Source organism: Bos grunniens, chromosome 2 (genome assembly GCF_055505025.1).
Source record: "Bos grunniens cultivar Pamir isolate PY7600 chromosome 2, Bosgru_T2T1.0, whole genome shotgun sequence".
In the NCBI taxonomy this organism is placed as follows: Eukaryota; Metazoa; Chordata; class Mammalia; order Artiodactyla; family Bovidae; genus Bos; species Bos grunniens.
In genome coordinates this window covers 118,302,714-118,330,099 of record NC_141166.1, presented here as the reverse complement: position 1 = coordinate 118,330,099, position 27,386 = coordinate 118,302,714, and the positions used below count along the sequence as shown (strand labels likewise).

At 39.2% G+C, this 27,386-nt stretch overlaps 1 protein-coding gene across 47 annotated transcripts in view; it reads right to left on the bottom strand.

Moving 5' to 3' along the window:
• The window catches only part of OSBPL6 (oxysterol binding protein like 6), a 217,547-nt gene that overhangs the window by 102,279 nt on the left and 87,882 nt on the right, over positions 1–27,386 (bottom strand). For 30 of the 47 annotated variants that reach the window (XR_015148130.1, XR_015148150.1, XR_015148141.1 and 27 more), the window contains one exon: positions 16,938–17,116. The exons of the other annotated variants lie outside the window; for them this stretch is intronic. The gene's annotated coding sequence lies outside the window, so the exon portion shown is untranslated. The remainder of the gene's footprint in view (positions 1–16,937; positions 17,117–27,386) is intronic. 47 annotated transcript variants of the gene reach the window in all.

The following is a 27,386-nucleotide window of genomic DNA, read 5'->3' as shown; positions in this document are numbered from 1 at the left end:
CTGCCCAAAAGAACTGAGAGCAGCAACTGGAATTGAGATATGTATTCTCATATTCGTAACATCATTATTCATAATAGCCAGAAGCTAGAAGCAATTCAAGAGTTCATCAATAAATGGATAAACAATAAATGGATAAAATGTGGTATATTCATACAGGCATAACTCAGAGATACTACAGGATCATGACATGCATGACATCATCTAGACCATGGCCATACAGTGAGTCACATGAATTTTTGGTTTCCCAGTGTATATAAAAATTATGTTTACATTATACTGCAGTCTATTAAGTGTGCAACAGCACTGTGTCTTGGGCTTCCCTATTGGCTCAGCTGGTAAAGAATCTGCCTGCAATGCAGGAGACCCTGGTTTGATTCCTGGGTCAGGAAGAACCCCTGGAAGAAGGCATAGGCTACCCACTCCAGTATTCATGGGCTTCCCTGGCGGCTCAGATGGTGAAGAACCTAACTGCAATGTGGGAGACCTGGGTTCAATCCCTGGGTTGGGAAGATCTCCTGGAGGAGAGCATGGCAACTCACTCCAGTATTCTTCCCTGGATAATCCCCATGGACAGAGGACCCTGGCGGGCTATAGTCCATGGGGCCACAAAGAATTGGACACAACTGAGCGACTAAGCACAGCACGGCACTATGTCTAAAAGAAAGCGTATCCCTTAATTTAAACATACAAAATAAAAACCAATTACAATAGTAATATTAAAGATTGTTGATCACAGACCACCATAACAAATCTAATAGTTATGGAAAACTTTGAAACACTGTGAGAATTACCAAGAGGCGACACAGAAACATGAAGTGAGCAAATGCTATTGGAAAAATGGCACCAATAGCCTTGCTCCATGCAGGATTGTCACAAACCTTCAATTTGTAAAAGACACAGTATCTGCAAAGCACAATAAAGTCAAGTGATATAAAGTATTGTGTGTCTGCAGGATGAAATATTATTCAACCTTCAAAAGGAAGGAAATTCTGACACATGCTACAACATGGATGAAACTTCAAGAGGTTATGCTAAGTGATACAAACTGGACACAAAAGGAGCCATATGATATGATTCTATCTAGTAAAGTACTACATGAAATGCTTAGAGTAGTCAAGTGAATAGAGAGAGAAAGCAGAAGGGTGGTTGCCATGGTCTATGAGGCAAGGGAAATGGAGTTAGTGTTTAATAGGTACAGGGTCCCTGTTCGGAAGATCAAAGAGTTCTTGCAATAGAAAATGGTTTGCCTAAGTCCCTTTGGGCTGCTATAACCAAATACTGGGTGGCTTATAACCAAAAGCACTGATTTCTCCCAGTTCTGAAGGCTGGGACGTCTATGATCGCAGCACTGGAAGATACTCTTCTAGCGCACACTTGGCTCTCTTCTCACTGTGTCCTCAGATGGCAGAAGGAGGCAAGGGATCTCTCTGGGTTTCTTATAAGGGAACTAATTCCATTCATGACTCAATCATCTCTCAAAGGCCCCACCTTCTAATACCATCACCTTAGGGTTTCAACATGGATTTTAGGGAGCACACAAACATCCAGACCTGACATGAGTGTGGTTATCTTCAGACACACTGTGTGCATAATTGATCATACAAGAACATGTTTTTTTTTTGTAAAATATACATAAAATAACTTACAGGAGTTTTCTTACAAGGGTTTTTTTTGTTATGTTTGATTCTTTGGGAATCAACAATATATACATAAAATGAATATTTTACATAGTGGGGGTGATGGTTACAGAACAATGTGAATGCATTTAATGCCACTGAAATGCAAGCTTAAAAATGATTAAAATGGTAAATTTTATGTATATTTTGCAACAATAAAAATGTCCTTGTATGATCACTGTGGGGCTTCCCAGATGGTGCTAGTGGTAAAGAACCTGCCTGTTAATACAGGACATATACGAGACACGAGTTCAATCCCTGGGTTGGGAAGATCCTCGGAGAAGGGCAGGGCAACTCACTCCAGTATTCTTGCCTGGAGAATCCCATGGACAGCGGAGTCTGACAGGCTATTGTCCGTAAGGTCACACAGAGTTGGACACAACTGAAGCAACTTAGTATACAAGCACATAATAATAAATATAATCAACTATAATTACTTATATAGTATGCAGGCAATAATTTTACATTATTTTGTGCTCAGGTTTCATTTTCTTTATAAAATTTTTCCTAATCTACTAGAGAAAATTGTCACTTCAATCTAATAGAAATCAATATAATAGAAATATTATAATATTTCTATACATATGCATATATATTGAACACACACTGCACTGTGTGTATTTGTATTGATCCTGCACAATCTTCGAGGGTGGGGACTATGTCACTTTCAACATTATAGTCTGATATCACGGGCCACAAAATCCATTCAGATTGTTTACTGGGCTTATCATTATAAAGACTTAAAGCCTCCATTCTACACATTAAGTACAGTCGACTATGCACACAGTCTGCCTGAAGATAATCACCCTCACACCAGTTATTTGATTTTATTATATTTGCCCAAAGATAATTCAAAATAACCCAAGTGATTTGCAGACTGGAGTTCCCTATCTGTTCATCAGTCAGCTAGAGAGAAAGACTGTACAAAGTTCAACATTCCCAAGAGAAAACCTCCTGGTTGTCCTAAAAAAAGACCCACCAGGCTGCTAATGGTGCTCTAGAGGCCTGGAGCATTATTAAGCTCTGTTCTCCCAGGTGAAGAGTTGTACATTAGAAGTAGGAATGGAGGCAACAGTGTCATTCTTTCAAAGCACTGCCTGATAGGTTAGGTTGCATACACAGTTACTCTACCTGCCACCTACCTAATGTACTACCCATTATCTTCCCAATAACAGATATTTCAGAAGGCTTCAGCAGCATTTTTAAAAACTGGTACCCCTCCAGAATACCATTGTTTATGCAGACCTTTACCCGTATCTCAGATTGCCTATAATTAAATTTTCCTTGCGCTGGGCATTCAGCATGAATGTTGGTTTCAATTACTGCTCATTCATTGTTACAAGAGGGAAGAAACAGCTGGCAGTAACCAAAGATCTACTGCCAGGCCTAGCTTCTTCCGCCTTGTGAATGCAATTCCCTGGTGTCGCAATCTCTGCACACATCTAGTGGTTACTGGAGCAGGCTTACCCAGGCTCAGGAGCCAACAGCACACACCTCTCCCCAGCTCGGCCTCCAGAGACATAACCCCTGGAAACCCGGTTCAGCCATGGTGGGAGTATGGACGCCATGCAAATCAGTGCCTTTTTTTTTTGAGAGCTGAGTCTTAAACATTTATCTGTACCCTGTGGCCCATATCGAGTGGCACTTTTTCCTCTTATGTTTACATTAAAAAATCTCATTGATTGCCTGGGTTAGAGATGAATCCCAACTCTGCTAGTTCCACGCTATGAAACCTCTGACAATTTACTTAGTTTCTCTGTGCCTCAGTTTCTCCATCTATAAAACACAAGATAATAACATCCTACGTCACGGAATTGTGAGAAGTAAACGCAATAGTCTATGCAAAATGCTTAGGATTATTACACATGCTCTTCTGACCCCCCCCTCAGCAGACTCTGTGAGGGGAAAGAGACTGGACGGCACACTGTATCCAAGACCTTTGCCCTCCTCCCAGAGCAGCTTGTTCAGGACGCTTCAGTCTCAAGACTTTCCATTTTGAGACTGATTTGATCCATGACGCTATTTTATCAAAAGTCTCTATGTAAAAGCTTTGCCAATTTTCCATCAAAGGATAAAAAGTATTTGGAAGAAAAATGCTAAATTAATGTAAAAATCCAAAAAATAGAAAACAACATACCGCTATATGCCTTTAAATGAATTTTCTAGCCTATTCTTATTAAAAATAAGCTTACAAATAAATACAAGAGAACAATCAAATAATGTACTTATTAAGATTATTTTGGTGTCAAAAATACTTGAGATACTGATATGAAGTAAAGGAATGGGGTCCTGATGGTTTGAGGTCCAGAGAGTGTCAAATTCATGCTATATTATAAATAACAAAGAAATGGATGAAAAAAATACCTGACTTTGAACTTTCCTTTTTTATCAGATCACGTGATCCTACATCTCAGTGTCTTTGCTTCCTCTGCACCGGGAAGATACTTCTGTGCCCAACTTACACTGTGAGATTTTATGAGCATCAAGAAAGAAAGAATTACTTTAAAATACACATACACATCTTAGAGTAAAGCTGGCAGGTTGAACACAGGATCTATTTCACTTCCAAACACCACTGAAAAGAACAGTAAAGGGACTTTTCAAAGTAGAACTTCGTAACAGTGATGAGGACAGAATGTGGGGACTAGAAAACAGATAAAAGTGGAAAAATTGTATCTGAGTCATTAGTGAATCCAGTTGATAAGACAGTGAGTGGAAGTTTAAGGAATTCAAAAAGAGGCCTAAAATGTCACTTGATACTGAATTGTGATGAAGAAAGGCTACTGTTTCACCAGATTTTAAGTTGGGAAATGCCAGTGCTATCTACAATAGAGGGTTTGAAAGGTGGTGTCAGGAACCTGCCACCTGGGAACTTATTCCAAATTCAGTCTTTTTTTTTTTTAATTGATGTACAATTGGTTTACAATATTGCATCAGTTTCAGGTGTACAGCATAGCAATTCAGTACTTTTACAGATGATATTCCATTATGGGCTTCCCTGGTGGTGCTAGTGGTAAAGAACCTGCCTGCCAATGCAGGAGACATAAGAAATGCAGTTTTGATCCCTGGGTTGGGAAGATCCCCTGGAGGAGGGCATGGCAATCCACTCCAGTATTCTTGTCTGGAGAATCCCAAGGACAGAGGAGCCTGGTGGGCTACAGTCCATACAGTCGCATAGAGTCGAACACGACTGAAGTGACTTAGCACAGCACACATAGGTTATTATAAGATAATGGATATAATTCTCTATTCTATGTAGTAAATCCTTGTTGCTTATCTATTCTATATATAGTAATTTGTATCTGTTAATCCTATAGCATTGGTTTGTCCCTCCCCCTCTTCCCTCTCCCTTTTGGTAACCCAAGTTTGTTTTCCATATCTGTGAGTCTGCTTCTGTTTCATATATGCATGCATTTGTATTATTTCTTAGATTCCACATAGAAGTGATATCATACAGTATTTGTCTTTCTGTATGACTTAACTTCACCAAGCATAATACTCTCTAGGTCCATCTGCTACTGCTGCTAAGTTGCTTCAGTCATGTCTGACTCTGCGACCCCATAGACGGCAGCCCACCAGGCTCCCCCGTCCCTAGGATTCTCCAGGCAAGAACACTGGAGTGGGTTGCCATTTCCTTCTTCAATGCATGAAAGTGAAAAGTGAAAGTGAACTCGCTCAGTCGTGTCCAACTCCTAGCGACCCCTTGGACTGAAGCCTACCAGGCTCCTCCATCCATGGGATTTTCTAGGCAAGAGTACTGGAGTGGGGTGCCACTGCCTTCTCCGTAGGTCCATCTATATTGCTACAAATGGCAATATTCCATTATTTATGGCTGAGTAATATTCCAGGCGTGCTGCAATTCATGGGGTCGCAAAGAGTCGGACACAACTGAGCGACTGAACTGAATATTCCAGTAGCATGCATATACACACACACACACACACACACACACACTCTTCTTAATCCAACTGTCGATGGGCACTTGGGTTGCTTCCATGTCTTGGTTAATTATATGTGTTGGAGTGCATGTCTCAATTTAGTGTTTTTGGTTTTTTCCAGATACCCAGGAATAGAATTTCCAAATGAAATTCTAATGAAATTTTCAATGAAATTCATCCATACCAATGAACCAAATACTCTGAGGCTCAAGACTGTTTTAACAAACCTGTAACTATGCAGCGGGTGTAGACAATTACCAACGGGGCCCTGCTCTTCACAGGGCATAATTATACAGCATTAGACACAGATTCACTCCCAAGGTAAAGACCGAAACCTCAAAAATGAAGGGATTTTAAAGATGTTTCCTGCAAAGTTTAAAATAATAATAATAATAATTTTAAATGATAACTAAAGTATATACATTTTAATATTTCTAGAAATGGACTTTATGTTACAAAACTATTTCTGAAAACTTCAGCAAGCTCATGGAAAAATTTTACTACAAAACAGTACCTCCATTTATGAATAAAAAAGAAAATAAAGCAAAAAGCTCTATCATGAACCAACAAGACTTTGTTGTCTACTAATCCTTGGGATTGCAAAATTTCTTGGATTCCAGATTCAGAAACAGAAAGACATAATCCAGTCACTGCCATTGACTAGAACGGAGGTCAGTAAACTTTTTATGTAAGGGTCTGGTATATATACAACCTCGTTGCAGCTATTCAACACTACCATTGTTCAGTAGTTCCCCCTTATGAGTGGTTTTGATTTCTGATATTTCAGTTATCCACGGTCAACCATGATCTGAAAAATATTAAATGGAGTATTTCAGAAATAATTCATTTGCCTTAACTGCATGCCGTTCTGAGCAGTGTGATAACATCTCCTGCCATCCGACTCTTTCCTTCCCAGATCATGCATCATGTCTGTGTCGAGCATATCCCACCTATGAATCACTTAGTAGTTGTCTGGGTTATCAGATCATTGGCTGTAGCATCACAGTCTTTGTGTTCAACCAACCCTTACTTGACTTAATAATGGCCCCAAAATGCAAGAGTAGTGATGCTGGCAATTCAGATCTGCCAAAGAGAAGCCATAACGTCTTGCCTTTAAGTGAAAAGGTGAAAGTCCTTGACTCAATAAGTAAAGGAAAAAACTGTATGTGGAGGTTGATAAGATCTACAGTAAGAATGAATCTTCTATCTGTGAAATTGTAAAGAACAAAAAAGAAATTTGTGCTAGTTTTGCTATCATACCTCAAACTGCAAAAGTTAGGGCCACAGTGCGTAGTGCTTAGTTAGGATGGAAAAGGCATTACATTTGTATAATATTTTGAAAGAGACCACATTCACATAACTTTTATTATAGTCTATTGTTATAATTGTTGTATTTTATTATTATTAATATCTTACTGTGCCTAATTATAAGTAAAACTTTATCACAGGGGATTACAGGAGTGGGAAAGGAGCCATAGACAATATGTACCTGAATAAGCATAGCTTGTTCCAATAAAACTTTATTTACAAAGCAAGACTGCAAGCTTGTGGGCTATAATTTGCTGACTCCTGAACCAGATTTTGAACGATCAGGAAGCATTCTTGGGACCAGATACTACAGAGTACTTTCAAAGATTATAGATTACCAAGGAGTTTCCCATGGCAGGTCTGTTAATCTGTACTAAAGAATCCACCTGCCAATGCAGGATATGCAACAGACACAGATTCAATCCATGGACTGGAAAGATTCCCTGGAGTAGGAAATGGTACCCAAGTCCAGTATTCTTGCCTAGAGAATCTCAAGGACAGAGGACCCGGCTGTGCTACAGTCCATGGGGCACAAAGAGTTGGACATGACTGAGCGACTGAATACACACAGTTGGCAAAGTTATTTATAAAGAAGATATTGAATTGACTAGCTTCTTGCCAACTTCAGATTTTTCTATTTCCTCTAACATGTGAAAGTGTGAATACCTCAGTCACGTCCGACTCTTTGTGACCCTATGGACTGTACCCGCCAGGCTCCTCTGTCCATGGAATTCTCCAGGTGAGAATAGTGGAGTGGGTAGCCGTTCCCTTCTCCAGGGGATCCTCCCGACCTGTTCACTGAACTTGGGTCTCCTGCATTGCTGGCAGATTCTTTACCATCTGAGTTACCAAGAATGCCACCAACATGTGAAAAAAAAGGTACTTTATGCTTAGAAATACATGAATTGAAAAACACTAATAAAACAAAGTCTAGAGAAGACTGTTTTGATCAGAGGAAACTTTTACTTCTGATGCCAGTTTTATTAAAAGCCACATGTGAAAAAGATTTGCTAATCTCTACCTGAAGGATAACATCCTAAGTAGTCGACAAATATTTTAAGAAAATGAATAAATTTTTTAACAAAAGGAAAAATGTAAACTAACTCTTTGCAAGGTTTGTTAAGTTTATAAAATTTAAGAAGGTAAAAAGAAACATGAAAAGGGGCAAAATTTGTTTAGTTCAAAAATGAGTGATGAGACAAAAGTCTATACAAGGGCATTCAAGTAACAAATTCTCAGCACCCACCATTCTCCTGCAGACCCCTCCTATATAGGCTGGATTCCTCATCTTTGCCACACTATACTTGATTTAGTATAAATTTTGGTATAAATTTTCACCAGTTTTTCCTTTTAAATGTTTTATTCTAGAATAATTTTAGATTTTTAGAAAAGTTACAAATACAGTACAGAGTTCCCCCAAACCCAGGACTTCCTCCAGTTTTTAAAAGCTGACAAAACAAGAGACCTTCATTTGAAAGTTCAGTTCAACAATTTACAGTGTCAGTTGAAAAAAAAAATTAGACATCTGAAAATAAATTCAAATGCCAAATGTGTAGTTATTGTCTAAATAAATTGTAAAGTACTTTCAAATTTAGTTTTCTTAATATGAAAGTTTAGTCGGCAAATGACCCTCGGTTCTCAGCTTCTGTCACCTCAAATGGGCATACGCCCTGTCACTTTCTGCGTGATACTCTTTTCATTTCCTTCACAGCACTTATCTCACTCAGTAGTTCCAGTATTTGTTTATTGGCTTTTTGTCTATCCCCAGAGACTTCCCCTGTTGTGTTTCCCACTTCTTGTTGTAATCTCTGCACTTAAAACAGTGCCCGTGTATACTGAGTAGAGACACTCAGTAGACTTTGCTGGATGAATGAATGAATACATGAGCAAACACTAGATATGGTAGGGGTGATAAGAGGCATGTGATAAAAGACACATCTATTTAAATTGCCATTGTTTCTGAAACTTCTGTCCTTTACCACCAGCCACATACAGCTGAAGTTTTGGATAGACTGTCTGTCAGTCTACCATCTGTGTAACCACTGCTTCCCGAGACAAAATCTAGAAATGTTACTTCCAATAAATCCTTGTAGTCTGAAAGCCAAAGCTTTCAAAGCAGGTCTGTATTGTTGGTTCACTGCACTCAGGACTTCCTGGCATTATTCATTAGATGTGAAAAGTCAATTTAAAAAAACATTTAAATCACCCTTAGAGTTAGACTAACTAAAGTCTAATTAATCATCTTTCTGTACCTAAAAATATGTTTGGAAAAAAACTCAAAAATACTGGATTCCAACCTTATGGAGGGTTGGAAATGAGATATTTTGAGAAGACAGGTGAAAAAAGACTAATGGTGAGTGGAAAAAGAAAAACTCTCCTTTTTCCCTCCTACTGTCTATCCCTCAGCTTCAAGTTCAAGGAATCACCTGCTTGTAGGAAAAAGAAAGGAAGGATAGACAGGTGGCAGGAAGGAAGGACAGATGGCAGGAAGGAAGGGAGAGGCAACTATCTAGTCCTGTATTCTCTATGAACACTTACATTTCTCCCAAGATCAAATATTACAAAATGTGTCCCAAAATCAAAGCACTTGATCCCTTTACTGAGCAAGGAAAAAGAAAGTCATTCTAATATAAGCATCCGAAAAATATCCATTTATCAGATAAAAAGAAGCAAGAAGAACAAAACTGCAGAGGCACTTTCAGACTATTTAGAGTATTTATCTTTCTTCTCTTTCTGGACCTGCACTATAATGAAGGGTAGACACTAATAAGTGCATCAATGCAGCACAAATTGATCCACCGTCCAAAGAGTACAATAATCCCACTGTCACTTCCGGAACCTCTCCTGCTGAAGATGTAATGAATTGCAAATAACTCAAATTATTCGTGGACTGAAGATTTAATAGACTAAATCTCACTGCCAAGAAACATATCAACATCAATACCAAAAATGGAGGTGAAAGAAATTCAGTTTTTGACCACATACATAAATTTTGGAAGCTCAAATATAATGATAATGATAAAAGATATATAAAATTCTACATTTTTTCTCTCTATAAAAATAGAACAATTATTAGTAGCAATGCTGAGATTACTCATCTGAGAAGAGATACAAATATAAAATCACATAATATTAAACTCCATAAGGTTAACTTGAAAAATTCAGTGTCAACTTATAATTTTTTATTTTAAAAAATATATATTTCTGCCTCTGTTTCCTAAAAAGGCCTGGAAACACTGACAACCGATAAGAATGAATACCCTTAATGCCCAGACTGTAGTTTCTAAATTCCATTTTCTACTAAAAGGAACCAGAGCTCCTTGTAATAACTGATTCTTAGATTGGGCTACAAAGTAAACAAGAGGAGCTTAAAGTATCCCTTTGAACCAAAAAGCAGGGGTCAAAAAACCTAATAGGGCATGGCTGCCTTTGGGATGTTCTTTATCTGGATCTGGGTGCCGATTATATGGGAATACTGAGTTTGTGAAAACTCACTGTGATTCACTTATGATGGATTCTCTTTTCCATATGTATTTACAGGAACCAATCTGAAGGGGTTCCCAAAGAGCAAAGTTTTTATTTGAGCATACTGAGAAAAAGAAAAAGTCACTGCAACTAATCAAAATATACTCTTAAAATCCATGAATTTACAATGATCCTCAAGAAAAAAAAGGAATTCTCCCCCTAAAAGAACAAAGAAATATCTTTGATCACCTTTTAAAGAGAGAAGCCAAGTGGAATGGTATCAATACTGCCAGTTCTCTTTGGATATTCTCTCCATTTCTCCTACCTGAGGGAGAAGTCTTGTGATCTTCATAACAGGTAAAAGGGAGCAAACATCAACTGTCTTGCTGTACCAGAACTGAGTACTCTTTCTCTTCTTCCAGTTTCTGCCTATGTCATATTTGTTGACTGGTTAGCTGATTTACGGGCTTCCCTTGTGGCTCACCTGGTAAAGAATCCACCTGCAATGCGGGAGACTTGGGTTCGATCCCTGAGTTGGCAAGATCGCCTGGAGAAGGGAAAGGCTACCCACTCCAGTATTCTGGCCTGGAGAATTACATGGACTGTATAGTGCTGAGCGACTGAACTGAGAACTGAGAGACTGCATGTAGTGTGTGGGGTCACAGAGTTGGACATGACCGAGCGACTTTCACTCACTAGCTGATTTACTGGGTTTACCATTTTCACATTCCAACAGATTTTATATGTCAGTAATGACTCTCAAGTACTTTGGTTCCATTCTTCTGGTCCTACTTGTCCTTTCCTCAGGGAGTTAAGGAAAGTGGAATGTGGAACTAATAACAGGAATGCCAAGGAAAAAGAGATAAAGGGGCTTTCTGAAAGCATTTATGACCATACATGTTGTTATTGTTCAGTCGCTATGTCCTGTCCGACTCTTTGTGACCCCACAAACTGCAGCACCCCAGGCTTCCCTGTCCTTCACCATCTCCTGGAGTTTGCTCAAACTCATGTCCATTGAGTCGGTGATGCCATACAACCATCTCATCCTCTGTTGTCCCCTTCTCCTCCTGCCCTCAATCTTCCCCAGCACAAGGGTCTTTTCCAATGAGTTGGCTCTTTGCATCAGGTGGCCAAAGTTTTGGAGCTTCAACTCTTTGGCACTCAGCCTTCTTTATGGTTTATGGTTTATCCAACTCTTACATCCACACATGACTACTGGAAAGACCATAGCTTTGACTATATGGACCTTTGTTGGCAAAGGGATGTCTCTGGCTTTTTAATATGCTGTATAGGTTTGTCATAGCTTTCCTTCCAAAGAGCAAGCTTCTTTTAATTTCATGGCTGTAGCATTGTCTGCAGTGATTTTCAGTTCAGTCGCTCAGTCGTGTCCGACTCTTTGCGACCCCATGAATCGCAGCATGCCAGGCCTCCCTGTCCATCACCAATTCCCGGAATTCACTCAAACACATGTCCATCGAGTTGGTGATGCCATTCAGCCATCTCATCCTCTGTCGTCCCCTTCTCCTCCTGCCTCCAATCCCTTCCAGCATCAGAGTCTTTTCCAATGAGTCAACTCTTCACATGAGGTGGCCAAAGTACTGCAGTTTCAGCTTTAGCATCATTCCTTCCAAAGAAATCCCAGGACTGATCTCCTTCAGAATGGACTGGTTGGATCTCCTTGCAGTCCAAGGGACTCTCAAGAGTCTTCTCTAACACCACAGTTCAAAAGCATCAATTCTCTGGCGCTCAGCTTTCTTCACAGTCCAACTCTCACATCCATACATGACCACTGGAAAAACCATAGCCTTGACTAGATGGACCTTTGTTGGCAGAGTAATGTCTCTGCTTTTCAATATGCTATCTAGGTTGGTCATAACTTTCCTTCCAAGGAGTAAGCATCTTTTAATTTCATGGCTGCAGTCACCATCTGCCGTGATTTTGGAGCCCAAAAAAATAAAGTCTGCCACTGTTTCCACTGTTTCCCCCATCTACTTGCCATGAAGAGATGGGATGGAATGCCATGATCTTAGTTTTTTGAATGTTAAGTTTTAAGCTGGAGAGTTTTTCACTCTCCTTTTTCACCTTCATCAAAAGGCTCTTTAATTCCTCTTCGCTTTCTATTAGGGTGGTGAGTGTGAAAGTCATTCGGTCATATCCAACTCTTTGTGACCCCATGGACTACACAGTCTATAGAATTCTCCAGGCCAGAATACTGGAATGAGTAGCCTTTCCCTTCTCCCGGGGATCTTCCCAACCCAGGGATTGACCCCAGTCATCTGCATATCTGAGGCTGTTGACTATACATGGATACACACTAACTCCAGAAGAGGAATGGAAACAAACCCCTTTACCTAAGGAAATGAGATGCCACTTACCTGCTTTTTCTTTTTAAGAAGAGTTTAATTTCTTTCTTATGTAGTCAAGTCACAAGTCAAAAATGTGTGGAAACAAATTTCCAGTTACTTTAGTCCCATAAACTTAACCCAACAGTCAAAGGGACTCATGTACATTTCATTTTCATGTATGGTCAAGTATCAAGACATACTGGGCAAGACCTAAGACATCCCATGAGATAAAGCAAAAGCAGTGTAGCCAGAGGACAGTAAACTACCAGAAATCAACATCCAGTCCCAGTGGGCTTCTTTCTTGTTTGCTTCAACATTAAAAATGAGTATTTTGAGACCTAAAATCTGCTCTAGTAAGAGGCACTTTGAAAAATGAGGTGCTGGGATAAGAACCACTGTTTTGAGATCAAGTCAGTTTCCCCCATCTGTAAACTATGATCAAATAAGTAATATTTGCATTTAGCCAATGCAGAAAAAAAAGTACTATGCCCATAAGGGCCCTATAATTTAAAATGTGTTCATGGTTAAGGCTCTTTGCTAAGTCACTTCAGTCGTGTCCGACTCTGTGCGACCCCATAGACGGCAGCCCATCAGGCTCCCCCGTCCCTGGGGTTCTCAAGGCAAGAACACTGGAGTGGGTTGCCATTTCCTTCTCCAATGCATGAAAGTGAAAAGCGAAAGTGAAGTCACTCAGTCATGCCCGACTCTTCGTGACCCCACGGACTGCAGCCTACTGCAGGGAGCCGGCATATTGCATATTGAGTGCATATTGCATATTGAATGCAGCACTTTCCACAGCATCATCTTTCAGGATCTGGAATAGCTCAACTGGAATTCTATCACTGCCGGGAGCCAGCGTGAGGAATTCCGCCCATGACAAAGGTCATGAGGAAGGAGGCTCGGCATACGCAAAGGCGGAATCGAGCCTCAGGAGTCCCCCTGGAAATTCTCGAGCATCTACCCCCAAAACCAGAGTCTGCCTACTTTCTGCTTTGTGCTTTCACCTACACCTCTGACTTTACGGGGGGCTGTCCCCCACTACCTCTCTCTGAAAAAAGAGTTAGCTTACAGCTCCAGTTAATAATTCCTGGGTGTGACAGTGTTTAACCTACAAACTCCTTTGGAAATCCTCTAGCCTGCCTAAATAGGTTTTTCCGGCCACATGTGATTGTTCAGAGCCTCCCAACTGTGAGAGGCAGGAGATGTTCTAAACTGTCTAAACACAGATTCCTTTGAGTAGTTAAAAGACTGATTAGAAATTGTATTGGTGAAGGGTTTTTCATTTATTGGGCCAATGTTTGCTGCTAAGTCTCCATACTCCTTACCTACCGTGTCCTTGGCAGTGTATTGATTGATATAATGGGTGTATAGAAATGTAAGTAGTAGCCTCAATGTTTGTAACCTTGGACCCTTGAGTTAATTCTTTTCTTGATTGAGCCCACCTCACCTTTGCCCTATAGGAATGCAGCTTTGTCCAATGCTTTTTTGGAGGCTGGTGCCTGACTTTGGAATAATCACCTTTAGAGAAAGATAAGTTTCTTAAAATGTTAACAGGCCTCCTGGCCAGAAGATGATGTAGATCACCTGAACTTTTGCATATGATAAGTTTGAAAGCCTGGCTTAGATTACAACCAGGAACTGCTGTCCTTGCATGACTCCACCCCTTCCCCTATTATCCTCTATGCATAACTTAAAGTATAAAAACTACTTTGGAAAATAAAGTGCGGGCCTTGTTCACCGAAACTTGGTCTCCCCATGTCGTTCTTTCTCTTACCTTCTGGCTGAATTGTTCAGCCTCTTTTCTTTACTGAATTTTCCTACTGAGCTATCCTTATTTCAGCCTCTTTTCTCCACTGAATTTCCTCACTGAGCTATCCTTATTCTATTACTCTTTATATCCTTAATTAACGTTTAATTAAGCAGTTGTTTCCTGATCCTCGCCTACGCCGTGTCTCCTTCGAATACCCTGGATCAGCCGGGGCTGGACCCCGGCAGCCTACCAAAAGTTTGATTCAATATCAAATTAAGAGGAACATTACAGCAAGTAATTTAGCCCCCAACAATATACAGTGATCAAAGATGGGGAAAGAGAAATTTGTGATTAACTACAACCCACTGTGCTTGAAGATGTATCTGATTTTGATGGTGAGATTTCTCAGTAGATTTCTCATGTAGATGGCAGAGTATACAGCTCAGTGATTCACTCTGGTGTCCAGAATGAGTAATGGCCTAGATGATGGACTCAAAATCCTATAAGTTAAAGTGTTAGTCACTCAGTCATGTCCAGCTCTTTATAACCCATGGACTGTAGCCTGCAGGGCTCCTCTGTCCATGGAATTCTGCAGGCAAGAATACTGGAGTGGTAGCCATCCTCTTCTCCAGGGGAACTTTCCAACCCAGGGATCAAACCCGGGTCTCCTGCATTGCATGCAGATTCTTTACCATCTGAGCCACCAGGGAAGCCCAAATGCCTATAGACGTCATTCAAAAAAAAGCCAACCCAATGAATCACTTTACCTCCCTGGACCAAAACAGTCAGATCAGGCAATGGAGCCGTTAGGCTGTGACACATCAGACTCTGAAATGACAACCTCGGGGCTGGCAAAAATGATTCAGACCTTATCACCATGGAAATTAGATTTCCCAGCTAAGAACCATGGGCCATCTGGTTTTGTAAGTTTTCCTCCTTCATAGGCAAGTCTGGCAGGTGTTAGCTTAATCTCAGAAAATCATCATTCTCACAGTGCACAAATTTTATATAAATAATAAAATGCCAAAAGAGAAAGTGAATAAAGACTAAGAGAGTGTTATGTGTAAACTACAGGGGAGATGCTTCATGTAAGGAGAGAAGAAAGTGATCTTAAAGCAGAAATCTTACCTCAAAAGCCTTTAGACCAGGCAGGTAACATATAAGGCTGGTTATTTAAGACTTAGGGGAAGGTAAAGACTACCACATTTCAGTCCTTGAAATAGTAAAAAGATCGTATTTTTTAATCATCCAAGAGAAGCCAGGTGTGTGTGTGTGTGTGTGTGTGTGTGTGTGTGTGTGTGTGTGTGTGTGTGTGTGTATCTTATGTCAGGTATCCAGATTGCCCAATGTTGGCAATTAACTCAATTTTTAAAAATAAACTTCTATAGATTAAAAAAATTAAGCCTAAAATTTGGCCAGTAGGCCACCAGTTTGCAAGCTAAGCTTTAGAATTTAACTTTAAATAATATAATAAATAATAAGCAGAAAGCTCCCATCGTACCACCCCCACCACTGCTGCTGCTCTTGTGCCTCCAAGAAAATAAGGGTGTGAGTAGAGGATAAATACTGCAAAAGATCCCCAAGAGCAATGATGGTACATCCTCCCATTCTGGGGGTCTCTGACCTCAGAAAGTAGAAAGCTTTCTATAACTGGGAGGGATGGGTCCAAACGGTGAAGACCCTGGGCCTAAAATGTCAAATAGCATATTTCAGGTGGCTCTGAAAACAATAACTGCAAATATCAAAGGTGACAAGGGGCCCATAGTGAGCACTGCTGGTGTATTATTCATTTCAGCCTCATGTGCAAAAATAATACAATCAATTGTCTATTTATTCACTATGAAAGATTATAAAAACTGGATGCATTTTAAGAATGTGTACAGCATGCATATATAATGAAAGCAAGGATAACCTTTCAGTCATTTTCAGGATTAGGTCTGCAGGCTCATTACTCAAGAAGGGAAAGGGACCATCTTATTCTCACATGATGCCAGACATCAGACAACAAGAGGTTCAATATTTTGGCATGTTTTTTACTTCCTATCTTTAAGAAAATTACTGCAGAACTTTTTATTAAGATGGCTAAACATGACTAGAATGACCATGCCTTATTTTTGGATCTGATAGACATATAAGAAACAGAAAAAAAACATGTTTCTGAGATTTGGTAATATTTTGCTAATCTTTTGCTGTTATTGAGCATTGACTAATCTAATCCTGCTTTTGATTTTTTTTTAAGTTTTTTTTTTTGGATGTGGACCATTTTTAAAATCTTTATTAAATTTGTTACAATATTGTTCCTGTTTTATGTTTTGGTTTTTGGCTGTGAAGCATGTAGGATCTTATTTTCCTGACTAGGGATTAAACTTGCACCCCCTGCATTGGAAGGCAAAGTCTTAACCACTGGACAGCCAGGTCCTGCTTCTAATTTTAAACTTGCATTATCCTAACTTACCTTGTAACTGGGGGTCAAAGCCTTCTAGGTTGGCTTTAAGGTAAAAGCTGTTTGAAGCAGTTTATCCTCAGGTGCCCGTAGCTTTGACTGGAGAATTTGGTCTGTCAACTGAGGCTTCTGGGGTTATCTGGTAAATTAGGAGTGGTTTCTCGATTTCTTTTTTCAGGAAGGGGCAGAAGCTGAAAAAGAGAGATACTACAGTTGTATAGCATGTCTCCATAGACCTTTCATGAGCCTCTGTGGCCAACAGAAAATTCTTTCCAATTTATCTTTAGAGGAGAAAGTTCATAAGGGATGGCATTTGAGATTTTACCTCCTTTGTTCAATCTTATGTAATCTCAAAGACGTAACCACTGGGCTCCTCGGCATAATTTATATCTTACCCAGAGCGGGGAGTAAGAAAATTCTCAACTTACAGAGCAAGTATTTTCTAAAAGGAAATGAAGCATATTTTCTAGAAACATGTTTACACCTCCAATTAAATGTAAACATCGAAGAGTTTTTTTCATCTTTTAAATCTGTATTGGGTTATAGCTGATTTACAATGCTGTGTTAGTTTCAGGTGTGCAGCAAAGTGAATCTGTTATATATACATACGCCCAGTCATTTTTAGATTCTTTCAGTTTTTTTAAAACAGTCACTATGAAGTGGTTCCACTGCACAAAAATGTACGATCCCAATATCCTGATGAAGACCTATTAATGGTCTCTTATTTGCCCTGGGTAGAATTATTGCCAAATCCCTAGAACAATCCTCTAGCAAAAAGAGCTAACTATACTAGCAAAGCATAGTGTTCAACTTGGCATCATATCTCAGAAGGCAAAGAAACAATATTGAGAAGACAAAAGCATGTTCACTTTAAGTTTTTTTTTAAAAAGGAAAATAAATATCTGACCCTGAAATGTGACAACAGTTTTTTCCTTCAAGTCTCAGACCTCTCTCTAGCAGCCTTGTTTATTCACAAGGGAGCTGTAAAAATGACTCCTCAGGTCTGATTATCTCTCAAGCCTATTCTTTCATTCTGCTGTAGTTTTTTCTCATTTTACCTATGGAGAAGAAAAAAAAAAAGCAATACACATATACTAAAAAACTAGGACTTAAAAGTGCAAAAGATTTCTACTATCTTGTGTATGGTTGCTCTTTAAGTATCATTTTTATACAAAAAGTGTTTGTTCATTTAGAGCTCCTTTAACTCTACCAAAAAAGCTTTTGAAGTCTCTACTGTGTTGTAAGACAATTCTGCGCATCTTATAATTACTAAATAAAATTTAATTAAATTTAAATTTGATTATGATGATGACACAGAAGAACTAGGGTTAGCATCCATCAAGCTTATTTTTGTATGCTCAGCATTATATGTTTATTTTCTGCAAACACTACTCAATCTATGCTTTTTAATCCCATATAATTATAGGCAGACTGAATATGAATGGTCAGCTATAGAAACTCCCCTATACTGCAGTTCTCTGCGTGCACTGCCCTAGTCTTACTCTGCATAACTTCTTACTATCCTGTAATAGCAAACAGGAAGGTAAGGGAGAACAGAGGACCACAGGGTAATAGCAAAGTTTCCTCTCTTTCTCTGTTTCCTCCAATCCAGTGGCAGAGAAGGAGAAGGGTGGTTGAATCTTGCTAACTGTGCCTAAAGAACGCCCTCCCTCCCACATCACACACACTGCGTGCGCGTCCTGTGTCTAGCCTGTGTGAACCGCATCTTGGCCTGGGTTCCATTTTTTACTTCACTCATCTCTTTCCGCATAGTCTTGGCTTCAAAATCCAGCTCAAAACCACAATCTCCTCCTCTTTCATAGATATTCCCAGCTAGAAAGGAGTTCCTCATCATCACACCGGGTACTTTGGTCAATTCTGACTAATGTGAGTCTGACCTGGTCTTTCATGCTTCTTACACCTCTCATCTTACCAGGCTGTGCTGACTCTGAAAGTAGGGACCAGACCGCAGTTTCTTGTACACTGTAAGTGTGGGAGTTAAAAAGTGAATTTAGAAGTTCTCTATTTATATGTACTTTGCAAAAGGTATTTCTGAGACTATAATTAATGTTTATACAGACGTTCTGCATCACTTTCAAAAGGGCAACAAATCACTATATAGTGTAGTGCCTTCTATAACCTTCGGGGGGACTGACTGTTCTACATTAAAAAATTACCAATCTATCAATACATATTTCACATAAAATCAAATGTCCCCGATACCAGAAATATTAGGAATAATCATTTTAATTCATCTTCAAAAACTTCATTAGTACAGAAAGAGTTATATTGTCACATTCAATTTCCAAATTTCTGGGTGACCAATTTATTAAGTTTTACTCAAAAACCAGAAAGTTAACCAAGTGGCAACTAAACTTTAATTAGAAACTATAAAGGATCTTGTTTTACGTCGCACATAAACTGCGTACGGGGCAGAAGTTCAAAGGCTCTAAGCTTACAAAGTTCAAGTCTGATTACTCCTTGTGACAGTACACACTGAAGTTTAATTCCTAAAACCCTCAGTAAAAAATAAACTCAGAGAAGGGAAGATGTAGTTTCTTTTTAAAACTATAGGCAAAATCAATGCTTTAAAAGAAAACATTATATCTGCTTTTTATCAAAATACACTAAAGGAATCATGTTCTAGCTTAATGATAGCCTCTGCAGTTTGACACCCACCTGCTCAGCTCTTAATAAATTAATAGTTGGAAAGGTTGGAAAGGCTGATTTGAACAAAGTCTTTTATGCTAGACAGTACTTGAGTAGGTGTCTCTGCAAAATCTCATCAGGGGAGTTGAGTGGTGTGGCAAAGGTTCCTTCTGAATGGCTCATTCAGGAACCAAATGATCCATTATCTTTGCAACAGAATTTTTCCTGTAAATTATGTGACTAATCCTCCTACAGCCTGAATTTTGCCCACCAGACACCATGTTCTTGTCTGGCACAGTCCCCACACAGTCTACTCATGTCTTATTCAAGCCCCTCTACTAAGCACATGATGTATTCTACCAAGGACTAGACTGTCCCTTTAGCACTAAGTCAGTGCAGAGAAAGGAGAGGCAACTCCATCACTCTGTAAAATACTAAAGAAAAGATTCTTAAAACAGTAAAGGCAGTAAAGATGACCAGAATAACCAGAAGAGTATATTTACACAAAGCTAGCAGTCTCCATAGCAAAATCTATTTTACAACTATTTTCTGTACAACATGTGGCCCATGGTTTTGATTCAATGTGCACATCACTTCCACGAAGGAAGTTTGTTCGTGATATAGGGTTAAAAATCTTAAATTGCTTTCCCAGAAAACCGTAGCCCAAGACACCATGTAAGACCCTTCTTCATTATCTTGCTTACCTTGCCTACTGTCTCCATTAAATACCTTAGTTGGTAAAAGGAATTATTTTGCTTTTCTCTCTGGCAGCAATGTTTAGACAAAAAATTGATGGTTCTCTTTTTACCTGTGATAAAATCTCAATACACTGAGACTTTATACACTGTGTCTAATTGCAGATGGTGATTGCAGCCATGAAATTAAAAGACACTTACCTCTTGGAAGGAAAGTTATGACCAACCTAGATAGCATATTTCAAAAGCAGAGACATTACTTTGCCAACAAAGGTCCGTCTAGTCAAGGCTATGGTTTTTCCAGTGGTCACGTATGGATGTGAGAGTTGGACTGTGAAGAAAGCTGAGTGCCAGAGAATTGATGCTTTTGATCTATGGTGTTGGAGAAGACTCTTGAGAGTCCCCTGGACTGCAAGGAGGTTCAACCAGTCCATTCTAAAGGAGATTAGTCCTGGGTGTTCTTTGGAAGGAATGATGCTAAAGCTGAAGCTCCAGTACTTTGGCAACCTCATGCGAAGAGCTGACTCATTGGAAAAGACTCTGATGCTGGGAGGGATTGGGGGCAGGGGGAGAAGGGGATGACAGAGGATGAGATGGCTGGATGGCATCACTGACTCGATGGATGTGAGTTTAGTGAACTCCGGGAAGTTGGTGATGGACAGGGAGGCCTGGCGTGCTGATTCATGGGGTTGCAAAGAGTCGGACACGACTGAGTGACTGAACTGAACAGAAATCCCAGAGAGTACAGTTTTAGTGCTACAACCCAACGGAATTTATGGAAACATGTGCTGAGGTAAGTTTCCGAAGAAAACCAAGACTCCAAGCACTGTCACCTAGCAACTATGGTGGCTTTCTTGTCAATAACTGAAGAGCAGACTTTTAAACTGAAAATTTATTTAATCTCATTAATCTTACCATATATCACAGAAATTAAAGGGCATTTCAAACAGTAAGGAAAGCATATGAAAATCAAGCAAAAGGAAAGTACAGACACAGTACTGAGTTTAGAGTACAAAGAAGGATGACGGGGGAAGAAAGGCAGAGAGTGGGTTTCAAAGGTCTTCTTCAATGCTGATGAAAGACCAGATTTCACTGGGTGGGCTGTAGAGGACTGAAGTGGAGTTTAGAGTAGAGGAGTTATGTGATTATGCTTCAGGGAGGCAGAACCAGGAGGACAAATTGGAGGAGAGAAAACCCAGATGCAAGAGAGAATCTCGGAAGATAAAGCAGCCAAAGAGGGAGGGCAGAGCTGCTGAGGACAACGGGCAGTCAGGAGGGACAAACGAAAACCTCATATTTGAGAAGGCAGAATGGGTCCCATTTGTCCTCACTTATTTCTTGTTTTTTAACAAAATAATGGAAAATAAAGCATATCTGGAAATACAGCCAATATTTTATAGTAACTATATGCAGAAAATAACCATTAAAAACTGTGAAGTGCTACACTGTACACATGAAACTTATGTAATACTGAATACCAAATATATCTCAATTAAAAAAAGAAAAGAAAGCATTGCCTATTTTTTTCAGAAATGTGATTGCAGTATAAGATATGGTCAATATGCTAACAAACTAAAATAATGTACTCAACACAAAACATATTTTTCTCATTCTGTTACATATCTATGATCTAGGCCAATTTCCCCAAATTTTTTTGGTTTGTATTTAACTTGGCTGAAATTGAGACATATTTCTCTGAGGGTAGGGAAATGTAACATTTCTGCAACTCCCAGAAGCTGAGCACAAGGAAAGGCCTGGCAACTATTGAGAACTCAAAGAACAAAAAATTCTTCCACATTAAACAGCTCTGTTAATACGAACAAAAACTCAGATGACTGATTATACAGGTAAGAATTCTGATTATCGATTACTTAAAGGAGTCTTCAATTTTATTATTCCCTTGACAATTTCTGTTATATATCCAAACAACACATATTACAGAAACCATTCAATGGTTCTATTACATGATTCAAAAATTTTCTTTAATATTTTATTTAAAAAAGAATGTCCTTAACTGTAAAGCTTTGGACAATTCCTAATCTTTGGACAATCCTAATTTTCCAAAAGTCGTATGGTACACAGCAAGAGTCAGCATTTTCTCTGTGAAGGCCCAAATTAGTAAATGAAACATTTTAGGTTATGTGGGCCATGCATTGTACCACTTAATGCAACTATTCAACTCTGCCCTTGTAGCACCGGAAAGCAGTCACAGGTAATATGTAAATGAATGATCATGATGTGTTCCAATAAAACTTTATTTACAAAAATGTAATAGCTCATATTTGGCCCATGGACTTTAGCTTGCTGACCCCAGTCTAGCTAATTATTCCACTGTGGCAACCTGGTATGGTTTCATTGTTCTTATCTAACTGGTGTGCAAAATTCTGATGAAGTAATAATAAAAAAAAAATTACTGGGAAAACAGGCTCCAAGAAAAATCTCCACTGCTGGTGTAGTGATAAAAGGGAAAACAAAACGAAAAGGTTCTAAGGAAGGGATGGATTCAAGGAGATGAGAAGTTTGGGTAAATTAAGAACATAGAGTTGATGATGTCTCAGATCACTGCTAAGAGAGTCCAGCATATATTCTAGGTGGAAAAGGAAAATATGACTCATGAAACCATTTTAGGAAGTACTCCAATTAGTGCCAAACATGCTTATTAATTAGGAGAAAACTTCAGGGAAAATTTGCCCTATTAATTAAAAATATGTTTAAGAAATGCATGAATCCCCAGCCAGCTTTACCAGATACTCCTCCTCTGCCCTTGTCTTCTCAAGGTATAAAATACCTTGACCTGAAACTTCTTCAACTCAAAGCTTCATACTATACAAAATAAATTGCCTTAAATATTTAGACGCATATTGTGTTTCCTTAAGTGTAGGGACATACTGAGATTTTAACGAGATCAAGAGTGAAGACCCAGGAACCTAAGTGCTAGGTTCAAATCCTGGTTCAGTCAACAACCAGTAATGGCAAGTTACAGAGCTTCTCAATGCCTCAGTTTCAAGATCTGTAAAGATGGAGAGAGTAACAGTACCTATCCTTCAGGATTATTCTGAAGATTAAATGAGGTTATGTGCATAGTACTGTGTAAGTGCTTGTTGTTATTGTAATTATTTTTGAAATCAATGGCCAGGACTAGAGGCTCCAAGAGATAATCAGAGAGCAAAACTAACTGACCTTGCCATATAAGCCTCAAGCTTTAGTCTACTGAATTAATTCACCAGAGAACACTACCAATAAATGGCCCTTTTCACTAACATTTTTATCAGTTGAAAAGCGTTCCAAGTCTGATAAAATTCAGATGCTTTTCTTTGCCTCCAACAGCTAAAAAATATCAGCTCAGAATATTTCCAAGGCACACACAGGTAGACTAAAATAATCTGAATAGGACAGAAAAACAAAAAAAAAAAACAGGGCTACTCTTTCCTGGGTAGTAGCCACTCATTGCTTACAAAGCGCCCACTATGAAGGGAAAATGCTAAGTAGGAAATTGAGAAGAAAGATGAAGGACCTTAATGACTCAGCTTTCAAACTAGCTCATCTGCCAGGCACATGGAGTATTAGGCATTACAGAACAACCCACTGGGTCAAACAAACAAACAAACAGCTGGGAAATAGAAATCCTAACATCACTGAACCTAGGGAGGAATCAAAATAAGTGCATGTAGTGATGTAGATGACTGATATCTGAGTGATAGCATTATGTGATATCTTTGGCACCCCCTCTGCAGAAAATTTTCAGCCAAAAAGAGCCATTTGACCCAGACCACACATGTTGCAGTTGTGTAACAGTATTTTTTTGTTCCCAAGCAAACTGCCAAAAGGATCATGGTACTCATGCATAATCATACCTAATAATCACATCTAAGGTAAAACATTTGAGTTAATATTTGAAACTAAGGAAAGAAAATAAAGCTCAAATTCCTTATTCCAGTATTAAAGGTCTTCCATGATTTAACTCCAACCAACTGTCCAACTTTATCTTCCACGATAGGCTCCTTGAAATCTAACAGACACAACTCCTTGCAATTCCCCCCAAAATACCCACTCTTTGCCTATTTTATGTGTTTCCTCTAAAGAAAACAGTCTTCCCCTTACACTTCCAAAGTCTAAAACCCTTTCTTCCTTTTAAACCCTGTGCAGGTGACATGGAATTACTTCCTATGGTCAGCTAGAAGTAATTCTTCAGGTTTTTAAGTTTTATAATCCTTGCTCAGTACCTCCTGGACTTTCCTCAGTCCATTTTGATCAGTTTTTGACACATGTGTCTTTCATTTCCCAGAATGGATGCATTCTGAGAGCAACATCCACACCTTCTCCATTTCTGTAAGCCCAACTGCACCATGGTACATCTACTATTTTGCTAAAGCATACAAGAAGTATGCTAGAATGTGCTAAAGTTCAATGTGACTGATCACAGAAACCAAATGGACAAACATGAACTCAGACAAACTTTGCTGAAAAAAAGGCTACGGTTAAAAAGATACGCAGTAAGATTTGTTTTCTTGTGAAGCAAGTTGAGAGATGAGAATTTCAATGCTACTCCCAGGGCACAGACACTCCCTTTACATTTTCCAACTGGTGATTTGTCAACAACTATTAACAGTGATGCATGAAAAGCTTCCCTCCTAGTCATGTAACTGGTAATACACCTCCCAAGTTAGAGAAGGCAGAAGACAGCTGGTCTTGTACTTCCCCTACTACAGACTCAAAACACTACCTGCCTCTGGGCTTTGGATAAAGAGCCCTCGAGACCTGTGCACAGAGTGATAATTGCAATCGTCATAGCTAATGTACTTTAAACTCTAAATATCCAAGGATCAAAATGCAAAAATTGGAGAATCTGATAAATAACAGAACCCACGAGTGCCAAGAGAGGGAAAGACGAATAAAAGAACCCCTGCTGCTGCTGCTGCTGCTGCTGCTAAGTCACTTGTTGTGTCCGACTCTGTGTGACCCCATAGACCGCAGCCCACCAGGCTCCTCCGTCCATGGGATTTCCCAGGCAAGAGTACTGGAGTGGGGTGCCATTGCCTTCTCCAAAAGAACCCCTAAACCCTGGCACTCTGCTATAGCTTGGGCAGAAGTTCATTTGTCAGACAGGTCACTTGGGTGGTACTAAGTGAAACACCTATTCGGATCACAAAGGAGAGGCTCACTTCACTCTGGGGTGACACTCTAGGACTGTGCTGATCGCCGTGCTCTTGCCAGGCCACTGAACAGCTGCCCAGCCCACATCCGGACTGTGGATCTATATTCACAGCTGATACTTCTCTCCTATTTAGTTCACAAACTGTCACATTAATGAGTTTTAATACGCACTCCTAAACATAAGTAACTTTCCTAAACTCCAAATCCTGAAAGGAAAGAACCCAGAGGAAATAACATTTTTACAGGGATGTCTGGACTCAGAGTTATGCTCATGGAAAGTTCTGTTGAGTGCTCTACCTGGGATGGTTTTCCTATCAATGACATTTGGAACATCCAGTCTCCAATATCACACTGCTGGTGTCTCTCAGATTACTGGAATCTTCGAGCAACTGAATCCTTTGAGCAGGTAGCTGGAGAGCCTATTTTAACTTACTTTTAAAATAACTATATGTTCTTTTATAGTACACACATGCCTACCACATGAAAACTGAAGTCAATACAATGCTAAAATCTGTTAACAAATCAGGTATAGTAAACTACCAGTGGCATCATTATAAATCATGCAGTGGTCTGAAATGATAAAATAGACCCTATGTGTACGGCTGAGTCCCTTCCCTGTTCACAATATTGTTAACCAGCTATACACCAATACAAAATGTTTTTGGTGTTAAATAATAATAATAAAAATTAAAAAAAAAGATCCTAAACAAGTATTAGTTTTGTATATGTAATCTGTATTTTTTACCCACACAAGGCTTAACTGAATAACCGTGGCCTCATTTCTCTTTGAGTCAGTCTCTTTTACTTCCTATGCTACTTTGATCGAATTATTTCAAGCTGCCCTATTTCTTAGTCCTCTGGCTGTATCAATGCATCTAGATTTCTGTTTGGTTTCCACAGTGACTTACTTGTTTGTTCATTAGACCACAAAAAAATCCGACAACTGAATCAGGCCTATTAACATTCTTATGACTAAAGCTTCCTGTGTTCAGATACATGATACTGGCAGTAAAAGCAGGATAAATTTTAAAATGCTGAGACAATGAACAATGCCATCTATTACAATTCAAAATTGTTCTTCTGGAAATTTAATTTGATGTCACAGATGGATTTAAAAAAACAGATGAAGAAAGCCGGGTAGACTATGATATCATTCAACAGTAGTTTTCCTTGAAATTGAGGGCTTCCTTTGGCCACAAGTAGAAGTCTGTGATATCCTGGAAAGAGCATGGGTCTTGAAGTAAAAGACTTACTTCAAATCCTAGCAAAGTTCTCCAGCTATGAAACTGAGCAGGTTACTTAACCTATCTGATCCTCAATTTCCTCATCTGAAAAATGGGGATTGGGGCTCTAATAAAACCTAGTTTAAGTTGCTCTGGGGATTTCAGATGATATATATTCAGGATCTAGTACTTCACATACCCCATGACAGGTGTTCAAATGTTAATTATGGACAGGTTTTTTAACTTATGCATTTTCAGACCTCAGAATTATTGTTTACTTCTCAATTACATACAACACATAATTTATTTAAAAATACACAGACATTATTGAGTAGTATGTATGGCTGCCAATTTACATATCTTCTGACACAGATGAACTAATATTAAAATTTTTTCTTTTTAAAAATTGAGAACTATGGATCATTCTAATATCTCTATAGGCCATAGAGTCATCCCTCCTTATCTGTGGGGCATTGATTCCAGGATTCCCACCTACTTACAGTGAACATCAAAATCCAAGGATGCTCAAGTCCTTTATATAAAATGATATATAGTATTTGCATATAACCTATGGAGAAGGCAATGGAACCCCACTCCCGTACCCTTGCCTGGAAAATTCCATGGACGGAGGAGCCTGGTAGGCTGCAGTCCATGGGGTCTCTAAGAGTCGGACACAACTGAGCGACTTCACTTTCACTTTTCAGTTTCATGCATTGGAGAAGGAAATGGCAACCCACTCC